Genomic DNA, 24727 nt, shown 5'->3' with positions numbered 1-24727 from the left:
GACCATATAGTTCTCAAAGTCTGAAATATTATCTGGCCGGGCAAAACTATTACAAAAAATGATAACTAAGTGAAAAAAATATATTATCTGGCCCTTTACAGAAAAAGTTTGCAGTGTCCTGCTCTAATCCATAACTGCCAACCTGCAGTTGCCCCATCCTCACCACACTCCTGCTCCAGGGCAAAAGTCAGGAAGGAGCAGACTTAGGATGAATTTCCTGCTTGTGCACACTAGTCCTGGTCCTGTTTTAGAAAGCTGTATTATCCTGCCAGCTTCAAAAACTAAGAGAAGAAATTCCCCCAATATCCATCCTGACCAAAGATTCCAAAATGGGAGAGAGGGACATGCTCTGCTTTCCACATTCCACATGGAAGGAGCTGTGGCATCATAGTTCTCCACCCACACCATCCTGTATCTCCTCTCCAGGCTTTTGAGCATTCTATTTCCTCTCCTGGGAAAACGCTTCCTTCCCTCTTTGCTGACCTAACCATTTCAAAAATCAGTTCAGACACAACTGATGCCTTCCTTCATCACTTATAGATCCTCTCCTTAGAGGTTACTGGTTCATTTAAGCTCTCATTACATCCTGGGTTGACCTCTAACCTTACCATATGACATTCAAATTATTAGTAGATAAGTGTCCCTAACCTGACCATGAGCTCTTCAAAGACAGGGCAGGTCCCAAGGGCAAGGACCATGTCTCAGTCATTTTTGAATTCACAGCATGCATGGCAGTGCCAAGCACACAGTGGGTACTCAGTATATACCACTTACTGAACTGCATTGAACACCGGTGGATTAGTCAGCTCAGGCTGCCGTAACAAAATACCACAGACTGGGTGGCTTAAACAATGGAAATTTATTTTCTGGAGGCTAGAAATCCAAGATTGAGGAGGCAACAAGGTTGGTTTCTACTGAGGCCTCTCTCCTTGGCTTGCAGATGGCTACCTTCTGGCTGTGTCTTCACATGGCCTTTTCCTCTGTGCTCCCATGGAGAGACAGATCTGGTATATCATCTACTTTCTTTTTCCCCACATCTCTTAGCATATACTAAATTCTCACAAATATTTAGTTCTATCTCTGGACTCCCTAGACTGATCCATAAATTTGTCTGTCCATTTAATGTACCACACTGTTTGAATTATTGTAGCTTTATATTAGCTTTTAATATCTAGTAGAGTTAGTCCCACCTCATTGCCTTCTTCTTCAGAAGTTTCCTGGCTGTCCAAGTTTGTTCATATTTCATGTGAACTTTAAAACCAGCTTATCTAATTCCATATCCTCTTCCACCAAAACTCACTGGTGATTTTATTCATCATGTTAAATTTATAGATTAGTTTAAGGGCCTTTACATATATATATATATATATATATATATTTTTAGGACCTTTATATTTTATGATGTTAAGTCTTCCTATCCAAGTTCATGGTATGCCTTTATATTTATTAAAGTTTATTTTTGTATCTTCCAGTAATATTTTAAAGTTTTCTTCAATAAATATTTCACATTCTTGCTATGTTGGTAACTAGGTTTTTTCTTTTTCCTTTTTTGTTTCTAATGTAAATGGGAGTTCCCCATTTCCATATCTGTTAACTGCTTGTTGTTTGTATACATGAAGATTTTTGATTCTGTATATTTATTTTGTACCCAGATATTGTATGAAATTCTCTTATTTTTTGTAATACAATTTATTTGGGTGCTCCAGATGTGTAATCATATTGTTTGAATATAATGATAACTTTACCTTCTTTCCTATTTTATATCTGTTAATTTCCTTTTTTTTTTTTTTTTTTTTTTGCCGTACGCGGGCCTCTCACTGTTGCGGCCTCTCCCGTTGCGGAGCACAGGCTCCAGACACGCAGGCTCAGTGGCCATGGCTCACGGGCCTAGCCGCTCTGCGGCATATGGGATCTTCCCGGACCGGGGCACGAACCCGTGTTCCCTGCATCGGCAGGCAGACTCTCAACCACTGCGCCACCAGGGAAGCCCTGTTAATTTCCTTTTGAATGCTTCCTTGGGCTAATACCTCAAGAACAATATTAAATGAGAATGACAATTAAAAAACTAAAATAAAGTAATACTTTGACACTCCCTAATAGCTTCTCTGATTTTCCTATTCTTATTCAAATTACATTCTGCTGTCAGTCTGCTCTTCCTAAAATACCATTTATGATACTTACTCCCCTCCTTGATGAAACACCCTACCAACAGGATAAGTTTCCAAAAGTCATCAGCCTGCTATTCACAATCCCTCACTGTTGAGCTCCAGTTGCCTTTAGCACCTTATCTTCCACACAAACTCTCATTCCAGTCAAACAAAAATATAGTACTTTTTTAAAAACCAATATGTCATATTAAAACAGTGAGATTAAAAAATCTCATCTGAATTGCCTTATCTGTCCTCCTCCCCTCTGTAATTTCTATTTCAGCAAGCCAGCTCATTTTATGTCAGCCATTAACTCCCCATGGAAGGTGAATGCCTGAATTCTTATAGTGTTTAACACAACATAAATAAAGATATACTGTGATGTAATAAAGATATATCTGGTCTTTGTTCCTGGTTCCTGCCACAGAGCTTCAAAAACTCTTGGAGAGGAGTATCTTTGTCATACCAATGGGTGACTCATCATGGGCCCCTAGATAGCCTCAGGGTGGGGACTGGTCACCAAGAAGCCCGACCATGTGATTAGAGGATAAGATGCTTAAGATTTTGAGCCAGGGCTTCCCTGGTGGCGCAGTGGTTGAGAGTCCGCCTGCCGATGCAGGGGATGCGGGTTCGTGCCCCGGTCCGGGAGGATCCCACGTGCCACTGAGCGACTGCGCCCGTGGGCCATGGCCGCTGGGCCTGCGCGTCCGGAGCCTGTGCTCCGCAACGGGAGAGGCCACAACGGTGAGAGGCCCACGTACAGGAAAAAAAAAAAAAAAAGATTTTGAGCCAGCCTGACCTCCAGGGAGGCAGCAGGGGGCTAGAGATTGAGTTTAATCATGTGGCCAATGACTTAATAAATCATGCTTACATATTGAATCCCCAGTAAAAATTCTAGACACCAAAGCCCAGTGGAGTTTGCTGGTTGGTGAACATATTGATGTGCTGGGCAGATGACTTGCCTGGATTCCATGAGGAGAAGGCACAGAAGTTCTGCATTCCCTCCCAGACCTCACCCTATACGTATCTTCATTTTACTGTTCCTGAGTTGTATCCTTTATAATAAAACTAATTGTAAATAGAGTACTTTCTGAGTCGTTCTAGTGAATTATCAAATCTGAGGAGGCTATGGGGACCCCTGAATTTATAGCCAAGGCAGTCAGAAGTGGAAGTTGTGGCTGACGGCTCTAGTAAAAGCAGTCTGTGGAGGACTGAACTCTTAACCTTTGGAATCTGCGCTGACACTGGTGGTGGTTAGTGTCAGAACGGTATTGCAGTATACTCCAGTTGGGATTGGAGTGTATATCTAACACTGTATGTTAATAGTTGACATTTCATGTATGGAAAAAGCATGTTAATCCATTTGTCTGCGTTATCCAGCCGTCTTCTCAGGAATTCTCTCTCATGGCAGTGGACTATGTGATTTTTGCCTTTTGAGTACAGCTGATCTGATCAGAGTGGGTGCATGAACTATATGAGCCAATAAGAGTCTGTCTTATTGACATGCGCATGGAATGTGTCTAGAAACACTGAAATGTTAATCTGGTGGTGGTGGTGCTGGAGCAGGAGGTGTTGGGTCCAAGCACGGGTTGGAGAAGAATTTCCAGACACAAGGCAGAATGTAAGGAAGACAGAGTTTATTGAAGAGAAGGGTCACTGCAAGAACAGCGGGCCAACTTCCCGGTAGCCAGGGAAGGTCGACAATGAGCATGGGTTGCTTGTCTGTTTTTATAGCCAGGGAACCTGCAAGTCATCTGCTGACTGGGCAGAGCATGTATACTTTCAGTGTGCTGAGTGGGAGAAAAACGGGGCAAATGTCTTTCCTTATATGGGATGGGAAAGGGACAGGGCATGCTCTGGGACATAGCAATGGTCTCATTGTGACAGAGTGATAGGAGTCCTGTAACTCTTCCGGCAATATTGGCCCTTTGAGTTTGTCTCGTTCTTTGTCCTTGGAGCACACCACAGGAGGTATCTGGCATAGTAAGTACCCAACAGATTTTTGTTGAATGACTACATGAAGGAGGTTTCTGTAACTTTAGGGCTTGAGAGGGCCATTTCCCCATATACATGGAAAACAGAAAAAAGTGAGAAGCAGAGGCAAAAAGATCGTATGGATTGGGAAAGATGGTGAGATAACCACTTTGGACTCCTAAAGATTTTCCTATTCCAGACCTAGTGAGGCCCTTATACATCCTGCTTTGGTTCTCCTTGAAACGGACCTGTGTATTCCCTTTACATTTTCCCATTTGCCCAAGTTAGTTTGAGTAGATTTTGTGTCTAGTGTTTAAGGGTAATTTTCTAATGATAAAATCATGATTCTCATTACAAATATAAAAATAACATGTATTGAAGATTTTACTAACTCTATAGTTAAATGGGGAAACCAGCAAGGTGTTACAACAGATTCAAAGGAGAATCCACACAACAGACACATTTGTTGATCAAGAATATTCAAGTGGGGCTTCCCTGGTGGCACAGTGGTTGAGAGTCCGCCTGCCGATGCAGGGGATGCGGGTTCGTGCCCCGGTCCGGGAGGATCCCACGTGCCACTGAGCGACTGCGCCCGTGGGCCATGGCCGCTGGGCCTGCGCGTCCGGAGCCTGTGCTCCGCAACGGGAGAGGCCACAACGGTGAGAGGCCCACGTACAGGAAAAAAAAAAAAAAAAGATTTTGAGCCAGCCTGACCTCCAGGGAGGCAGCAGGGGGCTAGAGATTGAGTTTAATCATGTGGCCAATGACTTAATAAATCATGCTTACATATTGAATCCCCAGTAAAAATTCTAGACACCAAAGCCCAGTGGAGTTTGCTGGTTGGTGAACATATTGATGTGCTGGGCAGATGACTTGCCTGGATTCCATGAGGAGAAGGCACAGAAGTTCTGCATTCCCTCCCAGACCTCACCCTATACGTATCTTCATTTTACTGTTCCTGAGTTGTATCCTTTATAATAAAACTAATTGTAAATAGAGTACTTTCTGAGTCGTTCTAGTGAATTATCAAATCTGAGGAGGCTATGGGGACCCCTGAATTTATAGCCAAGGCAGTCAGAAGTGGAAGTTGTGGCTGACGGCTCTAGTAAAAGCAGTCTGTGGAGGACTGAACTCTTAACCTTTGGAATCTGCACTGACACTGGTGGTGGTTAGTGTCAGAACGGTATTGCAGTATACTCCAGTTGGGATTGGAGTGTATATCTAACACTGTATGTTAATAGTTGACATTTCATGTATGGAAAAAGCATGTTAATCCATTTGTCTGCGTTATCCAGCCGTCTTCTCAGGAATTCTCTCTCATGGCAGTGGACTATGTGATTTTTGCCTTTTGAGTACAGCTGATCTGATCAGAGTGGGTGCATGAACTATATGAGCCAATAAGAGTCTGTCTTATTGACATGCGCATGGAATGTGTCTAGAAACACTGAAATGTTAATCTGGTGGTGGTGGTGCTGGAGCAGGAGGTGTTGGGTCCAAGCACGGGTTGGAGAAGAATTTCCAGACACAAGGCAGAATGTAAGGAAGACAGAGTTTATTGAAGAGAAGGGTCACTGCAAGAACAGCGGGCCAACTTCCCGGTAGCCAGGGAAGGTCGACAATGAGCATGGGTTGCTTGTCTGTTTTTATAGCCAGGGAACCTGCAAGTCATCTGCTGACTGGGCAGAGCATGTATACTTTCAGTGTGCTGAGTGGGAGAAAAACGGGGCAAATGTCTTTCCTTATATGGGATGGGAAAGGGACAGGGCATGCTCTGGGACATAGCAATGGTCTCATTGTGACAGAGTGATAGGAGTCCTGTAACTCTTCCGGCAATATTGGCCCTTTGAGTTTGTCTCGTTCTTTGTCCTTGGAGCACACCACAGGAGGTATCTGGCATAGTAAGTACCCAACAGATTTTTGTTGAATGACTACATGAAAGAGGTTTCTGTAACTTTAGGGCTTGAGAGGGCCATTTCCCCATATACATGGAAAACAGAAAAAAGTGAGAAGCAGAGGCAAAAAGATCGTATGGATTGGGAAAGATGGTGAGATAACCACTTTGGACTCCTAAAGATTTTCCTATTCCAGACCTAGTGAGGCCCTTATACATCCTGCTTTGGTTCTCCTTGAAACGGACCTGTGTATTCCCTTTACATTTTCCCATTTGCCCAAGTTAGTTTGAGTAGATTTTGTGTCTAGTGTTTAAGGGTAATTTTCTAATGATAAAATCATGATTCTCATTACAAATATAAAAATAACATGTATTGAAGATTTTACTAACTCTATAGTTAAATGGGGAAACCAGCAAGGTGTTACAACAGATTCAAAGGAGAATCCACACAACAGACACATTTGTTGATCAAGAATATTCAAGTGGGGCTTCCCTGGTGGCACAGTGGTTGAGAGTCCGCCTGCCGATGCAGGGGATGCGGGTTCGTGCCCCGGTCCGGGAGGATCCCACGTGCCACTGAGCGACTGCGCCCGTGGGCCATGGCCGCTGGGCCTGCGCGTCCGGAGCCTGTGCTCCGCAACGGGAGAGGCCACAACGGTGAGAGGCCCACGTACAGGAAAAAAAAAAAAAAAAAGATTTTGAGCCAGCCTGACCTCCAGGGAGGCAGCAGGGGGCTAGAGATTGAGTTTAATCATGTGGCCAATGACTTAATAAATCATGCTTACATATTGAATCCCCAGTAAAAATTCTAGACACCAAAGCCCAGTGGAGTTTGCTGGTTGGTGAACATATTGATGTGCTGGGCAGATGACTTGCCTGGATTCCATGAGGAGAAGGCACAGAAGTTCTGCATTCCCTCCCAGACCTCACCCTATACGTATCTTCATTTTACTGTTCCTGAGTTGTATCCTTTATAATAAAACTAATTGTAAATAGAGTACTTTCTGAGTCGTTCTAGTGAATTATCAAATCTGAGGAGGCTATGGGGACCCCTGAATTTATAGCCAAGGCAGTCAGAAGTGGAAGTTGTGGCTGACGGCTCGAGTAAAAGCAGTCTGTGGAGGACTGAACTCTTAACCTTTGGAATCTGCACTGACACTGGTGGTGGTTAGTGTCAGAACGGTATTGCAGTATACTCCAGTTGGGATTGGAGTGTATATCTAACACTGTATGTTAATAGTTGACATTTCATGTATGGAAAAAGCATGTTAATCCATTTGTCTGCGTTATCCAGCCGTCTTCTCAGGAATTCTCTCTCATGGCAGTGGACTATGTGATTTTTGCCTTTTGAGTACAGCTGATCTGATCAGAGTGGGTGCATGAACTATATGAGCCAATAAGAGTCTGTCTTATTGACATGCGCATGGAATGTGTCTAGAAACACTGAAATGTTAATCTGGTGGTGGTGGTGCTGGAGCAGGAGGTGTTGGGTCCAAGCACGGGTTGGAGAAGAATTTCCAGACACAAGGCAGAATGTAAGGAAGACAGAGTTTATTGAAGAGAAGGGTCACTGCAAGAACAGCGGGCCAACTTCCCGGTAGCCAGGGAAGGTCGACAATGAGCATGGGTTGCTTGTCTGTTTTTATAGCCAGGGAACCTGCAAGTCATCTGCTGACTGGGCAGAGCATGTATACTTTCAGTGTGCTGAGTGGGAGAAAAACGGGGCAAATGTCTTTCCTTATATGGGATGGGAAAGGGACAGGGCATGCTCTGGGACATAGCAATGGTCTCATTGTGACAGAGTGATAGGAGTCCTGTAACTCTTCCGGCAATATTGGCCCTTTGAGTTTGTCTCGTTCTTTGTCCTTGGAGCACACCACAGGAGGTATCTGGCATAGTAAGTACCCAACAGATTTTTGTTGAATGACTACATGAAAGAGGTTTCTGTAACTTTAGGGCTTGAGAGGGCCATTTCCCCATATACATGGAAAACAGAAAAAAGTGAGAAGCAGAGGCAAAAAGATCGTATGGATTGGGAAAGATGGTGAGATAACCACTTTGGACTCCTAAAGATTTTCCTATTCCAGACCTAGTGAGGCCCTTATACATCCTGCTTTGGTTCTCCTTGAAACGGACCTGTGTATTCCCTTTACATTTTCCCATTTGCCCAAGTTAGTTTGAGTAGATTTTGTGTCTAGTGTTTAAGGGTAATTTTCTAATGATAAAATCGTGATTCTCATTACAAATATAAAAATAACATGTATTGAAGATTTTACTAACTCTATAGTTAAATGGGGAAACCAGCAAGGTGTTACAACAGATTCAAAGGAGAATCCACACAACAGACACATTTGTTGATCAAGAATATTCAAGTGGGGCTTCCCTGGTGGCACAGTGGTTGAGAGTCCGCCTGCCGATGCAGGGGATGCGGGTTCGTGCCCCGGTCCGGGAGGATCCCACGTGCCGCTGAGCGGCTGCGCCCGTGGGCCATGGCCGCTGAGCCTGCGTGTCCGGAGCCTGTGCTCCGCGGTGGGAGAGGCCACAACAGTGAGAGGCCCACGTACTGCAAAAAAAAAAAAAGAATATTGAAGTGAATTTGCAAACGGCTGTAAAACTGGCTTTTGAGAGAGAGGGAGAATTGTCACACCACTGAACAGAACGTATATGTATGACTCTGGAAAGGAATGATCTGCATTGCTACTTGTTTCCTACAAGTTAATTTTAATCTCTAAACAGTTGTAAAATAGTCTAGTCAAAGACAAAAGTGACTATCTCTATATGATCAGATAATCCCAGCATTATAGCATTTCATTGAGAGTATATCCAGTAATCTCTTTTGCTTACTTCACCATCGTGTTTCCTCATACTAGGAAACAAGTGATTCCTGTATAAAAGAGAGTGTTTCTTATATCTCTGTGTGAGAAAGTTATCCTTTTTGTGAAAGATCTGTACCTATGCAGAGACAAGAAGGGAATACCTGCTGCTACAAAGGCTGAATCAACCCTAGTGACCAAAGGACAATAAAACCCCTTATATCCAATCCCCCAAGCTGACGTTAAGCCACTCAAGTACAGGAAACTTGCTTTATGACAAGCTGACCTTCACAAAGTATGTGGTAAGAAGTAGGTTAGAGCAAATCAGTAGTTGCTAATTGATGCTTTAAGTTAGCAAATTGAAGTAAGAAATTTGTGACTCTCAATATTTAAAACAACAAAAACAGCAACAGAAACTAAAAACAAGCACTCTCCCTACCCTGCTGTCAGGAATATCAGAAACTGAAGATTCTTGTAATCTACTAAAGGAGTCCAATGAGCTCATTGTCAAACTGTTCTTATATTTTAGGAACATTAAAAACTCTCTATAAAACATGAACAACTATACAATAAATATAATTTACTCTGTATTTTACATATGAAAAAGAAAGAATCCTGTAAAAAAAAAAAAAGAATTTATTATACAAGGTACTAGGGAAAATGGGCTGATTCTCTTTTTCTTTCCCTATCCCTTCCCTCAAGCCCAGGAAACTACTGTTAACTTGAAAGGATAAAGGATAACAGCGATCTGATAGTGGTGGCTGCCAAGCACCCAGCTAAATACAGCTAATAAGAGACCTTGAAAAAAGAGGGAGCTCTTCCCAGGAGTGACCGCTGGGGTCGGGAAAGCATGTCCTCCATAGAGATGAGTTGGTCCAGTGCGAGACCAGTCACTGATCACGGATTTCCCATCTCCAACAGCTGCATGAATGCTTAGGCATGCTCTGGGAGATCAATGTAAGACTAACGAGCTCAGATAATAAATTCAGAATGCTAGGACACCTAGTTGTGAACCCACTGCTCAGCCACAGGGCCCCGTCTCAAAGCCAGCCCGTGTTCTTTCTTCTTGCTCTTAGGCTGTAGCCTTCTTTCTCGCCTTCAGGTGATGCCATCTTTCAGTTTTCTGTCAAGCTGTAAAGACAAACCTACACCGGGGATTTTCCTTTTCAGGAGTTTTGTTGTTAATCACTACCAGGAACTAAATTAACATGAAAAACGGAGACAGAAAAAAAGGCAGATACAATGTCTTACAGTAGCCTAGTTTCGATTTAGGAAAACAATTTTAGGATTTTTTTCCTCTACTTTTATTTCTCCAGTGGGGGGAAGGGTGGAGTTTTCCTTCTGCCCCACCCTCTAACTCCACATTTAGATGTAAATGAGACATGAAGATAATATCCTGGTGCTAGAGTGGGTATCTCTTTGATACAAGTGGCAATTTACATTTTTTAGAACCCCTAGAGCTTTTCTTGCCCAGGCAGAACCCTTTTGCAAAAGTGAGTTAGTTACCTCCTTTTGGAAAAAATGGAAAAAAAAAATCTCAGCTGCAGTTGAAATTTGGAGTACCAAATTTTGAAAGGATTAAAAAAAAAATTAAGATTAAGAAGCACTAAAGAGGGCTTCCCTGGTGGCGCAGTGGTTGAGAGTCTGCCTGCCGATGCAGGGGACACGGGTTCGTGCCCCGGTCCGGGAAGATCCCACATGCCGCGGAGCGGCTGTACCCGTGAGCCATGGCCGCTGAGCCTGCACGGGCCGGAGCCTGTGCTCCGCAATGGGAGAGGCCACAACAGTGAGAGGCCCGCGTACCGCAAAAAAAAAAAAAAAAAAAAAGAAGCAGCACTAAAGAATACTAATTCTCGGACTTCCCTGGCGGTCCAGTGGTTAAGACCCCGCGCTTCCAATGCAGGGGGCGCAGGTTCAATCCCTGATCGGGAACTAAGAGGCAATGTGCTGCCAGGTGCAGCCAGAAAAAAAAAAAAAGAACGCTAACTTTGGGAAATTTTGCCCAGTAATATGAGAATTTCATTTAAGTTATATGAGAAATTCCTCACAAACTGAGGTGAAGTTGGGCTCTGAGTACATAATCAGAAGAGCACTTTCCTTTGGGACAAAGGGGACTCAGTTTGGAGTCCAGAAAAGACCTTATTTTTTGTGACTAAAGAAATTACTCTGGTACTACCTGATACTTGAATAACAGGAAAACTGTATTTTGTATGATTTTGTAGCAAAGGAAAACTTAGTAATTCAAGACTGTAAGTTAACTACTAGGAATGCTGTAGATTGGGTCATGAAGTGGGTGAAGCTTATGTCTGGCCATCTTTCCCTTTCTAATGCTTTCACCTCTTTCAAGTTTCTTTGCTATCCAACATCTTTTATGTTCCATGTCCTTCTCAGTTAGCTAATTTCTATTTGTGTTATTCCTTTTTAAGTTATTAGTAATTTAAAAGTGGATTTTTTTCACTTTAATGTCTTATTTAATCCATTATATACAAAATACTATTTCAACCAGTAAATATTTTTAACAATAAGATATTTTACTTTTTTTTTTTTTGGTGTTGTCTTCAAAATCCAGTGTTTTAGAGTCTCAGTATGAACATTAACCTTTCATGAGAAAGACTTGATCTGTATTTAGATTTCATAAAATTTATAGTTGAAAAAATAAATTCATATACTTAAGTTCCTAACATACTTAAAATTGTTTTCTAATAACTGAATCAAATGAAGAGTTCTGCAGTTGGTGTTGGGTAGGAATTTAGAGAGGTGAAGGAAAGACAAATGGTGGAATTCTGGCAACATGGCAGCCTGCAGGAGAGATAGCTCTATCTGAATACATGTTCTAATTCGTGAGCGATCCTCCTTTCTGCCTCTTGTTTCTACTGAGGTATGCTTACTTACTCACTACCACACAACTGCAATTGCTACTGACTCACTATTTAAAGTATTGAAATTTTGTTACATTCTTATTTTCCTTTCTTCTCTTTCAAGCAAAATATGTCAGGATCTATCATCAATTACTTATACCTTAACTGAAGCTTATTTACATTGTCTGCCTCTCCCAGATTTAACTGCATTTACCTTTTACTTTTGATAAACCTTCATCTAAGAGACGTGGACATCTAGCGCATGACCCTGATACAGACTTGACTGAGGAAAATAATCCTGATTCATGCCAAATGAAAGCTACACGCTCTAATCCCACAGTGGGGTTTCAGGAGAGCAGGGCTCAGCAGAGGCAGTTGGATGCTGTAATCTCGAGATGGGTACCAAAGGCACAATGGATCATTTCCAACCAGCTCAGTGCTTATACAGCTGATAGAGCTAGGAATCAGTAGCCAATGATATCTCTCAGAGTATTTCCTTTCCTAGTATGGGCAGATATAGTTTATGATCTTTTGACTTCAAATATTATCCCATTTAGTAACACTCTTTCATTAAGCTCTCAATCTTTGGTCTCTAATAATATTTATTTTTCTTTTATCTCTTTTCAAAGGAATTTCAGGTGTCAAGGGAGAGGGAGAAGAGTATTTGAGGAGTGGAGTAGCGAGCAGGGTAACCCTCCCATGGCCCCTGAAATGTTACTTGTCTCCATCCTGTGATTGTACCCAGTTGAGAATCACTGAATCTTCCATTTTACCATTAACAAAGATTTGGTCAAGTTTAACATGTTGTTCTTTGTGTTATTAAAGCAATATTAATTTTTATTTGCTCTCCAAATAGAAAATTATAATATGGAATATACTTATTCACACTGCACATATTTTCAGAGGTACAATAATGTACTATTGATCTGTGCTTTGCTTTCTTTCTTCAACATTCCTGAAATATGCTAACAATATAAACTTAAAGAGAAGATTGGTTAAACTGATAGAGAAGATTGGTTTTATTCCTTAAACTGGGTGTGTGGTTTGTAATCCAAGATTTTTTCTAGTTGTAGTGAAGTAGCTTCACACTGCAGATATCAGCTGAATTTTTTTGTGCTGGTGATGACAATAGAAGAATATTAAGAAGTGGAAAGTTGGGGCACAAAAACAGAAATATAAATCAATGGAACAGGATAGAAAGCCCAGAGAGAAACCCACGCACCTATGGTCAACTAATCTATGACAAAGGAGGCAAGGATATACAACGGAGAAAAGATAGCCTCTTCAATACGTGGTGCTGGGAAAACTGGACAGCTACATGTAAAAGAATGAAATTAGAACACTCCCTAACACCATACACAAAAATAAACTCAAAGTGGATTCGAGACCTAAATGTAAGACCGGACACTATAAAACTCTTAGAGGAAAACATAGAAAGAACACTCTATGACATAAATCACAGCAAGATCTTTTTTGACCCATATCCTAGAGTAATGGAAATAAAAACAAAAATAAACAAATGGGACCTAATGAAACTTCAAAGCTTTTGCACAAAAAAGGGAACTATAAACAAGACCAAAAGACACCCCTCAGAATGGGAGAAAGTATTTGCAAACAAATCAATGGACAAAGGATTAATCTCCAAAATATATAAACAACTCATGCAGCTCAATATTAAAAAAACAAACAACCCAATCCAAAAATGGGCAGAAGACTTAAGTATACATTTTTCCAAAGAAGACATACAGATGGCCAAGAGGCACATGAAAAGATGTTCAACATCACTAATTATTAAAGAAATGCAAATCAAAACTACAATGAGGGGCTTCCCTGGTGGCACAGTGGTTGAGAGTCCGCCTGCCGATGCAGGGGACACGGGTTCGTGCCCCGGTCCGGGAAGATCCCACATGCTGCGGAGCGGCTGGGCCCATGAGCTGTGGCCGCTGAGCCTGCACATCGGAGCTTGTGCTCCGCAACGGGAGAGGCCACAACAGTGAGAGGCCTGCGTACCACAAAAAAAAAAACTACAATGTACCACAATGTTTATTGCAGCTCTATTTACAATAGCCAGGACATGGAAGCAACCTAAGTGTCCATCAACAGATGAATGGATAAAGAAGATGTGGCATATATATATAATGGAATATTACCCAGCCATAAAAAGAAACGAAATTGAATTATTTGTAGTGAGGTGGATGGACCTAGAGTCTGTCATACAGCGTGAAGTAAGTCAGAAAGAGAAAAGCAAATACCGTATGCTAGCACATATATATGAATCTAAAAAAAAAAATGGCTCTGAAGAACCTAGGGGCAGGACAGCAATAAAGACGCAGACATAGAGAATGGACTTGAGAACACGGGGAGGGGAAGGGTAAGCTGGGACGAAGTGAGAGAGTGGCACTGACATATATACACTACCAAATGTAAAATAGATAGCTAGTGGGAAGCAGCCGCATAGCACAGGGAGATCAGCTCAGTGATGTGTGACCACCTAGAAGGGTGGGATAGGGAGGGTGGGAGGGAGACACAAGAGGGAGGAGATATGGGGATATATGTATATGTATAGCTGATTCACTTTGTTATAAAGCAGAAACTAACACGCCATTGTAAAGCAATTATACTCCAATAAAGATGTTTAAAAAAAACTACAATGAGGTATCACCTCAAACCGGTTAGAATGGGCATCATCAGAAAATCTAGCTTTTTAATTTTTTCCGTAAAGCTTTCTTTTTTTTTTTTTTTCCTGTAAAAACACCAAATGGCGAATGACACCGGTGCTGTGAGAGGGCCTGGAGGGCCCGGAGGCCCCAGTGGCCCTGGAATGAGAGGCCGCGGAGGCTTCAGCAGCGGCATCCAGGGCGGGGGCCGGGGTCGCGGAGCTCGCGGAGGCAAGGCCGAGGACAAGGAGTGTCTCCACGTCACCAAGCTGGGCCGCCTGGTCAAGGACATGAAGATCAATCCCTGGAGGAGATCTATCTCTTTTCTCTGCCCATCAAGGAATCTGAGATCACTGACATTTTCTTGGGGTCATCCCTCGTGGAGGAGGTTTTGAAGATCATGCCTGTGCAAAAGCAGACCCATGCTGGCCAGCGGACCAGGTTCAAGGCATTTGTTGCCATCTGGGATTACAACGGACGTGTTGGTTTGGGTGTGACGTGCTCTAAGGAGGTAGCCACTGCCATCTGTGCGACCGTCATTCTGGCTGAGCTCTCCATGGTCCCGGTGCGACGAGGCTACTGGGGGAACAAGATGGGCAAGCCCCATACTGTCCCTTGCAAGGTGACTGGCCGCTGAGGCTCTGTGCTGGTGCGCCTCATCCCTGCCCCCAGGGGCACTGGCATCGTCTCAGCCCCTGTGCCCCAGAAGCTACCGATGATGGCTGGAATTGACGACTGCGACACCTCTGCCAGGGGCTGCACTGCCACGCTGGGCAATTTCGCCAAGGCCACTTCTAATGCCATTTCCAAGACCTACAGTTATCTCACTCCTGATCTCTGGAAAGAGATGGTGTTCACCAAGTCTCCATATCAGGAATTCACCGACCATCCTGTAAAGACCCACACCAGAGTTTCCATGCAGAGGACCCAGGCTCCAGCTGTAGCCACCACATAGTTTTCTATGAGAAAAATAAAGTGAATGAAACTACTTAAAAAAAAAAAAAAAGAAAATCTACAAACAACAAATGCTGGAGAGAGTGTGGAGAAAAGGGAACCCTCTTGCACTGTTGGTGGGAATGTAAATTGATACAGCCATTGTGCAGAACAGTATGGAGGTTCCTTAAAAAACTAAAAATAAAACTACCATATGACCCAGCAATCCCACTACTGAGCATATACCCAGAGAAAACCATAATTCAAAAAGAGTCATGTACCACAATGTTCATTGCAGCTCTACTTACAATAGCCAGGACATGGTAGCAACCTAAACGCCCATTGACAGACGAATGGATAAAGAAGATGTGGTACATATATACAATGGAATGTTACTCAGCCCTAAAAAGAACAAAATTGGGTCATTTGTAGAGACGTGGATGGACCTAGAGACTGTCATGCAGAGTGAAGTAAGTCAAAGAGAAAAACAAATATTGTATATTAACACATGTATGTGGAATCTAGAAAAATGGTACAGATGAAGTGGTTTGCAAGGCAAAAATAGAGACACAGATGTAGAGAACAAATGTATGGACACCAAGGGGGGAAAGTGGAGGGGGTGGTGGTGGGATGAATCGGGAGATTGGGATTGACATGTATACACTGATGTGGATAAAATAGATAACTAATAAGAACCTGCTGTATAAAATAATAAAATTAAATTTTAAAAAAGTGGAAGGTTGGGTTTCACTTCTGTAGAGTGAACATTAAATGTTATTCATGGACGGTGGGGAGACTCTGCCTGTGTGTGGCAGGAGGTACATGGGAGCTCTCGTACTTACTGCTCAATTTTTCTGTAAACCTAAAACTTCTCTTAAAAAAAAAAAAGTCTGTTAAAAAAATACATCCAAGTAGGAGTAAAACAAGGTACCCATGTAGGGTCTTCCTTGGACCGCATTTTGACACAAATAATAGTTAACATTTACTGAGTTTTTAACTATATGATAGATGCTGTGCTGTGTGATTCACAGGCCATAGCCAAGACTGCAACTGGTCACCACATATGTTCTTCTCAATTTTTAGCTGGGCATTTGGTTCCCTTGAATAAAGCCTTTATTTTCTTCTAGCTTCCCTTGCAGGTAGGTGTGCCAAGTAACTAAATGCCTACCCATAGGGCACAACTAGAATTGGTGAGTACTTTTTTCTCTGGACAGTGTACTCAAAGGAAGAGAGCATACCTTTTTGCCTCTTCCTCTTAATAGCTTTGCAATTCTGCCGTACTCCCACACCTAGCTGAAAGGAATGCTTTCATAGTGTTGCACAGAACTAAATTTTAACCAATAGTTATAAGCAAAAGTGAAATTGAGCAGGACCCTGTGGGGCTCCTGGGCATGGAAGCCCTCCTGTGCCCCTGTTTCTTTTTTGTAGGAAATCGGCTTCAGCCTCTATGACCTTCCCTGTGTTCCAAAGTGCAGATTCAAACAGTCGCTAATCAGGGAAGGGAGGGGAGGCAGAGGCAAGGGAGGGGAGAAAGAGACAAGGGAGGGGCTGTCAAGAAACAATAGTGCGGTCTTGGGACAGGGTCCTGGTTCCACCTCAAGGGATACACATAACAATATCTTTGAGCTCTTTTGCAGAACTAAAACCCCCAACAGGGACTTCCCTGTTGATGCAGTGATTAAGACTCCGTTCTCCCAATGCAGGGGGCCCGGGGTTCGATTCCCAGTCAGGGAACTAGATCCTACGTGCATGCCGCAACTAAAAGAGTTCACATGCTGCAACTAAGGAGCCCACCTGCCGCAACTAAGACCTGGTGCAACCAAATAAATAAATAAATAACAACAAAAAAACACCCCCCCAACAAATGGAAGATGTTAACTACTTGATGAGCCATTCTTCATTCCAGAGAGAAGGTCACAGTTTAATAACCTCAAAAACCACACAAGCTCATCAGGAGGCCACCTGAGGCCAGATTAAGGGAATGCAGGCCCTGCGCACACCTTGATCCTTATCAGCAAACCTGCCCTTGAACCATTGCTATAAAACTCCTCACCAGATCCCCCCAGGTGGGGACACACAGTTCTTAAGGGCATGAGCCTGCTGTGTCCTCCTTTGCCTGACAAAGCAATAAAGCTATTCTTTTCTACTTCATCCAAAACTCTGTCTCCAAGATTTGATTTAGGACAGGTGCACAGAGGCCAAGTTTTTGACATCAAAAGTAGTTTCACGTACACTTCTGGAAAATTGTCTTTAAAAAGAGGAAGCATGATCTTCTTCACACCTTTCTTTTTTCTACTGGCTAGAAGCTCCAAGTTTTTAAATTTATTTTATTTATTTTTGGCTGCATAGGGTCTTTGTTGCTGTGCGCAGGCTTTCTCTAGTTGCGGCGAGCGGGGGCTACTCTTTACTGCAGTGCGTGGGCTTCTCATTGCAGTGGCTTTTCGTGTTGCAGAGCACGGGCTCTAGGATCACAGGCTCCAGTAGTTGTGGCTCGCGGGCTCTAGAGCGCAGGCTCAGTAGCTGTGGCGCATGAGGTTATTTGCTCTGCAGCATGTGGTATCCTCCCGGACCAGGGCTCGAACCTGTGTCCCCTGAACTGGCAGGCGGATTCTTAACCACTGTTCCACCAGGGAAGCCCTAGAAGCTCCAGATTTAGAGAAGGTTTTGAGGAGGGAAGAGCAACAAGATAGAAGAATGGGTCCTTGAGGACTAGAACTGCTTTCAGACCCTGCCCCATTTACTTCCAACATTATATACATGAAAGAGAAAAAACTTCCGTCTGACTGAACTATCTATTGTTTTTAGGTTTCTGTGTTTCATGCTAAATGGATTCACAATAAACACAGGATTAAATACTTAGAAGTGGGGTACTGAATCGAACAAAAAATAAATATCATAAATGGTACTGGCTTAGAAGTTGAGCAGCAGGTGGTATAGACTCAGTATGGCAGAGGCTGATCTTTGGTGACAAACATTCCCCTGCTTTAGCCTGAAAAGGAGACCATGTACTGACTGAGGCTATAGCTTTAGGGGAAATGATAGGAAAGATGAATACTTCTGTGTGTCTTGACTGCTTCTTGACACTTTGAGCAAAGCCTTACAGGCTAGAGATGGGCAGTATAGAAACAGAGATTGACGGGACTACAGCTTTGCTAAAAGAATTGCTCTCTGCCTGAGGCCTGCAATCTAAGTTGATAATATGGGACTCTGCAGGGATAAAACTACTTCTGCACCCCAAACTGAACCAGTTATAAGCAGTGGCTAAAATCCAGCAGTTTTAGCAGATCAATTGCTAGCGAACAGCCGATTAAGGGTTCTTTCTTCTGACTCATCTGTTTTAAATGGCTATGCAGTAACTCCATTAAATTTAGAGAGAAATGAATGGGCAGAATAATACAACCAATAAGTAAAAGACCAGTATTCAGGCTTAAAAAAACAATGTCTAAACAAGATCTTGGCTGTGATTACAAGGACAGGGAATGACTGAAAGTAAATAAAAAGGAATTCCTATTTGAAAGAATTATATTGCCTGCAAGGAGGAACTTCTGAGAGAGCAAAGCTGGGGGCCATGAGGACGGTATTAGTCTTCTAGGGCTGCCATAACAAAATACCACTGACGGGGGCTTAAACAACAGAAATGTATTTTCTCACAGTTCTGTAGGCGAGAAGCCTAGGATCAAAGTGTTAACAGGTTTGGCTTCTTCTGAGGCAGCTCTCCTTGGTGTGTAGACAGCTACCTTCTTGCTGTGTCCTCACATGGCCTTGCCTCTGGTGTCTCTCTCTTTTTTGAAGGACACCAGTCATATTGGATTAAGGCACCACCCTTTGAACCTTGATTACCTCCTTAAAGGCCCTATTTCCAATACAATCACATTGGGGGTTAGGACTTCAACATACAAATTTGGGGAAAACACAGTTCAGTGCATAACAAGGATAGCAAGTGAAATAGTTCATCACCAAGAGCAGAACCAGGGAATACCAGTAGGCTAATCAAGGAACTCCATTCCCAGGCCAGGGAATCTCCTAATTCCTGCCCAACAGGGTTTGATCATTTCTATGGACTGGTGCGAGTGAGTGCTGTTTCCTATTTTTCCTTATCCAATTGGAATTTTTTCTTTTTTTTAATAAATTTATTTTATTTATTTATTTTTGGCTGCATTGGGTCTTCGTTGCTGCACGCGGGCTTTCTCTAGTTGCGGCGAGCAGGGACTACTCTTTGTTGCAGTGTGCGGGCTTCTCATTGCAGTGGCTTCTCTTGTTGTGGAACACGGGCTCTAGGTGCATGGGCTTCAGTAATTGTAGCACATGGGCTCAGTAGTTGTAGCTCACGGGCTCTAGAGCGCAGGCTCAGCAGTTGTGGCGCACGGGCTTAGCTGCTCTGCAGCATGTGGGATCTTCCCGGAACAGGGCTCAAACCCATGTCCCCTGCATTGGCAGGCAGATCCTTAACCACTGTGCCACCAAGGAAGCCCCCAATTGGAATTTTAATTAAGATTATTCCTGTTTTACCACTATATCAATATATCGAGTATGAGTGAGGGGGGAGGGAAAATGACTTTTAGTTTATGGATTTCTGGACTGTGAGTGGCTGCAACCTGCCATGATAGGGATGACTGGATATCACCCAGAGTTTCCAGACTTTGAGCTTAATGCAGTAACCAATGGCACTTTGCACTTACATCTCAAAGAGACAAGGTCTCTATGTGGAAAGAAGGAGCGTGTGGATGAGTGGTCTGTGGCAAGGATAGCTATTTTCCCCCTGATACCTGCTTTCTCACTCCTTCAAGTTTTAGCTGAATATAAGATTTCCTGAAATAAAGATTTCATTTCCCAGAATCCCTTGTAGCTGTGTGACTTTTCTTGGAAGTGTTTTTAAAAAGAATGAACAAACGCTACTTTACTTTTTTTCTCCTTCCTGCTGGCTGGAATGAGGACATGAGTTTTGGAATTTTATTACCCATATTACACTATAAAGTTGTCTGCTGTGGATAGCAGTGCAAAAAGAGCTAACGAGCTAGATTCTTGTTACTGTGGACTGACTACTGATAGGCTGTTTTTAGATGAGACAGAAATAAGCTATATATTTTTTTCTCCCCAATAATATTTTTATTGGTTACATGTCAAAATTATAATATTTTGAATCTTTTCATCAAATAAAATATTCAAATTATTTTCATCCATTACTTTTTATTTTTTTAAACATGGCTACTAGAAAATGTCAAATTACAAATGTGGCTCAAATTATAATTGTATTGGATAGCACTGTTTTAATTTTAGCTCTTCTGTTTAGGTTTATGCTTCAGGTTAGTTTTTGTATGGTTTTGTTCTTTTCCTTGTGTCTGTTTTTTCCAACATCATTTGTAGAAAACACTATCCTTTCCCCATTGAATTATGCTTACTCCTTTTTCGTGAGCAGATATGTGCAGTTCTATTGATGCACTCTTTGTTCTATTCCATTGATCTGTACTATCCTTATTCCAATACCACTTTGTTTGGAGTACCTGAGCTAAAGTTTGTACCTCTATTTTCCCTCACCACTTTCTCTCCTCCCCGAATCCACTCCCCTCTGGCAACCACCTATTTCTTCTCTGTATATATGACTCTGTTTCTGTTTAGTTATGTTTGTTCATTTGTTTTGTTTTTTAGATGCCACATATAAGTGATAACGTACAGCACTTGTCTTTCTCTGTCTGACTTATTTCACTTAGCATAATAACCTCTGAGTCCATCCATATGGTTGCAAATGGAAAGATTTCATTCTTTTTTAAGGCTGAGTAATATACCACATCTTCTTTATTCATTCGTCTATCGGTGGGCACTAGGTTGCTTCCATATCTTGGCTATTATAAATAATGCTGCATTGAACATAAGTGTTTATATATATTTTCAAATTAGTCTTTTCATTTTGCTCGGATAAACACCGAGAAGTGGAATTGCTGGATCATATGGTATTTCCATTTTTAATTTTTTGAGGAATCTCCATACAGTTTTCCATATTGGCTACACCAATTTACATTTCCACTAACACTGCACATGGGTTCCCTTTTCTCCACACCCTCACCAACACTTTTTATTTGTTATCTTTTTTTTTTTTGCGGTACATGGGCCTCTCACTGTTGTGGCCTCTCCCGTGGCGGAGCACAGGCTCCGGATGCGCAGGCTCAGTGGCCATGGCTCACGGGCCCAGCTGCTCCGCGGCATGTGGGATCCTCCCAGACGGAGGCACGAACCCGTGTCCCCTGCATCGGCAGGCGGACTCTCAACCGCTGCGCCACCAGGGAAGCCCGCCTCCTCTTGATTGGTCTTTTGTCAGCTTAATTCTCAGAGTAGGCACTGAACCTAAGAGGGTAGGAGAAAAGTCTTTTCTCCCCTACACCCATAACCTGAAGCTACCTGTCCCAGAAACCAATCCATTATTTACAATAATCAGCTCAGAAAGCCAGCTCGCAAGTCAGACTTGAAGAAGTCAGATTGCTATCTCTAGTGATAGTCCAGGAAACCAAACAATAACCCCTGTGACAACTAGCCCCATATGGCCAAGACTTGGTTAATAATTGATAGCTTCCCTAATTTTTGTTTCCATTTCCAACTTAGGACCAACCAGAAAAAGCCATATATGCACCCTAACCTATCATGGAGGATGCCCCACTTCTAGTTAGCTTGCCTACAGTTTCCCTATGCCAATGGCCTTTATTTGGGGCATATTTGAAGCCTTCCCTTTTTTTCACTATGAAGTTTTCCCACTCCTCTGCCTGCCTTTGAGTCTTTGCCAAAACATGAGTGATAGTGGCTGACTCCCTTGCTATAGGTCTTTGTTTTTATTTCCACAGAATGCCCACCCTTGTAACTTTCTATGTGGGGCTAGTGTTTGAAGTTATTCCTTATCCTCTCCATCTATATTGCCCTAATATCAATGGCTTGCAGTTTTAAACTTCCAAATATAATGATGCTTTTCATCCCTGGATAAGATTGCACTTTAATCTCAGCGAGACAGAATTTTAGAACACCAAGAGAAAAAGGCCATGGGATTTCACATGTCCTTTTCCCGCCAGATTTACTCACAAAAACAATATTTAGATTTTACCAGTACTGCTTTTGTCCCTTATCCTTTGCTTGAAGGTGGGAATCTACAATTGTGTGAAGTTTCCTAGTCTCCTAATATAGTTCTGCACCATCAGTGTCTGAAGGCTGAAGACGCTTGAGTGGCTGCCTGCAGCTTTACTATTGAGTGTCTTCAGAGAAGCTTCCAAGGGAGGTGAGAGAGTGTCTCGACCATGTTAGGTCCACGTGGTGTAACTGCCTTACAACCTCTCAGACTGGTGATTGACTTATTTGTTCTCAGCCCTCATTCTCACACTTGTGTGCTCTGCTGGACATTGTAAGGTGCTTATATTCTGTAACCTACATATATCCGATGATTTTTGGTCAGATCCTGCCAATGGAGGGAGATTAAAAGCAAGAGGAAGGGAGATGTAACTCTCTTTTTCCAGTTTCAAACAGTGGTTGAAACAACAAAGACTGCACCAGTGATGAAAGAATGGAGGTGGCAATAGCACTGGTGGCAGAGGCAACAGTAGCAGTGATGTCTGGGGCAGCGAAAGCTGCAATGACTCAATCAGCGGCTGATGGTTGCAGGTTCCTGGGCTGCAGCTCAGGCAGCTGGGCTCCAATAACAGAAACCTCACCTGCACACACCCTTGGCCTCTGCTTAATGATTTTGCTCTCCTAGCCTGGGAATGGTAGTGTTGATTACTCAAAGGTCACCTTCCCCTCTCCAGACTTCCCAACAAGTTTAACCAATTCCTTTATTTAAATATCTTCTGGTTGAGATAACTAAATTGGTTCTTGTTTTCCTAACTGCGTCATAATGGTAAAGATCCTCAGTGGAGACATTCAGTTAGAATTCTGCCCAAAGTGAAGTCTTTGTGCATCTTTCTTTTGTTCTCTTTGGGATATAAAGGGACAAGTTTCTCTCTTATCTCTTTGGGAAGATATTTGCCTTAGAGAAACAGCCTCAGGCAGTGGATTTGCATAGATTATTCATTCTTTCTTAGTGCAGATACATAAACATATTTCATAAAAAGACTCTCATGACCTTGACCTACTTTGCTTAAGAATAACATTCATGACATCTTAGTACTCTTTGTTGATAAATTTTAAAAATATAAACAAGAAACATTAAAAAAAATCATTACCAGGGCTGAGCCCCATGTGGAGATCTTCCAGAATATCTCCCATAACACAGGTTTTTCCCAATCAGTAGTCTGAGTTATGGTGAAGGGTTGTGAAGGTAAATTAACATCTGTCATTCTCAAACACGAGTTTCGCTCTGTATGAAGTCATTATGAGCTGGTGTGGAAGCACTGTTTTTTGTTTTTGTTTTAAATACTTCTTTGGCAATAAGAATAATGCCCTAAGCCCATGAGTCTCTCCCCATCCTTGCAGCCCTGACCATCCTGGCCCCCGCCTTGGAACCTCCCAGACCTTCCTAAATTCAAGCAGCTAAAGGGTAAATGACCCTGCTTCAGAACTGTGACCAGTGTCCTTTCTGATTGGTTGATGTCCATGCCAGTCACTACTGGGCTGGGCTCTGGCACCACTTGTCTAGTCCACATCTACAAGGCACCTGCCTTGGTGAGAGTTGGATCCTAAACCCAGTGGGGAAGACTGGGCCTCGGATGTGGCTCTGGCACTCCAGCATCCAAGACCCAGGATACACCTAAGAATCCCCTGTTGATGGTCCCGAGTGACCCTCATACAGCTGCTTTTGGGAGCTGTAGTCTCTGTAGAATCTTAGCTTTGAGCGAAAAAAGGAGAGAAAATGCAGTGGGCATGTCATAGCAGGGGCAAATGTAGCCATGGAAAGATAGAGGTCTGTACTTTCTGCTGGCATTGCAGATACTCTCAAAACAGAGGGGAAGATGCAGGAAAAGACAAGGCTCTTGGAGTCAGTTTGGAGCCAAGAGTGATGTGAGGTATAGAAACCACTTTTTAATATTCATGTTGAATTTCATATCCATTTAATGGTGATGAATTCATTAAAACTCATGGAATGCCCATGGATCAAGAACATTAATTTTATCAATAAAAATGTTAACTAATACGTTTTCTCTGTGTCAGGTTCTAGTCTAAAAGTATATTAACTCATTTAAGAAATCATCATCAATCATATTTTTTTAAATAATTCTTTTTTTTTTTAAATTTTACTTACTATTTTTGGCTTCATTGCTCCACGTGGGTTTTCTCTAGTTGTGGCTAGCAGGGGCTACCCTTCATTGCGGTCCACAGGCTTCTCATTTCGGTGGCTTCTCCTGTTGTGGAGCACGGGGTCTAGGAGCGCGGGCTTCAGTAGTTGTGGCTCACAGGCTCAGTAGTTGTGTGGCTCGCGGGCTCTAGAGAGCCGGCTCAGTAGTTGTGGCGCACGGGCTTAGTTGCTCCGCGACATATGGGATCT

The 24727-nt window shown here is 42.7% G+C and overlaps 1 pseudogene; it reads left to right on the top strand.

Annotated features, from left to right (window-relative positions):
- The first annotated feature begins 11947 nt into the window (after window positions 1-11947).
- Window positions 11948-16591, top strand: LOC149747955 (small ribosomal subunit protein uS5 pseudogene; annotated as a pseudogene).
- The last annotated feature ends 8136 nt before the right edge of the window (window positions 16592-24727 follow it).

This window comes from Delphinapterus leucas, chromosome 11 (assembly GCF_059928025.1).
Source record: "Delphinapterus leucas isolate spDelLeu-1000000601 "Yukka" chromosome 11, BTC_Dleu_Yukka2, whole genome shotgun sequence".
NCBI lineage: Eukaryota > Metazoa > Chordata > Mammalia > Artiodactyla > Monodontidae > Delphinapterus > Delphinapterus leucas.
This window is presented reverse-complemented; position numbering and strand designations above follow the sequence as displayed.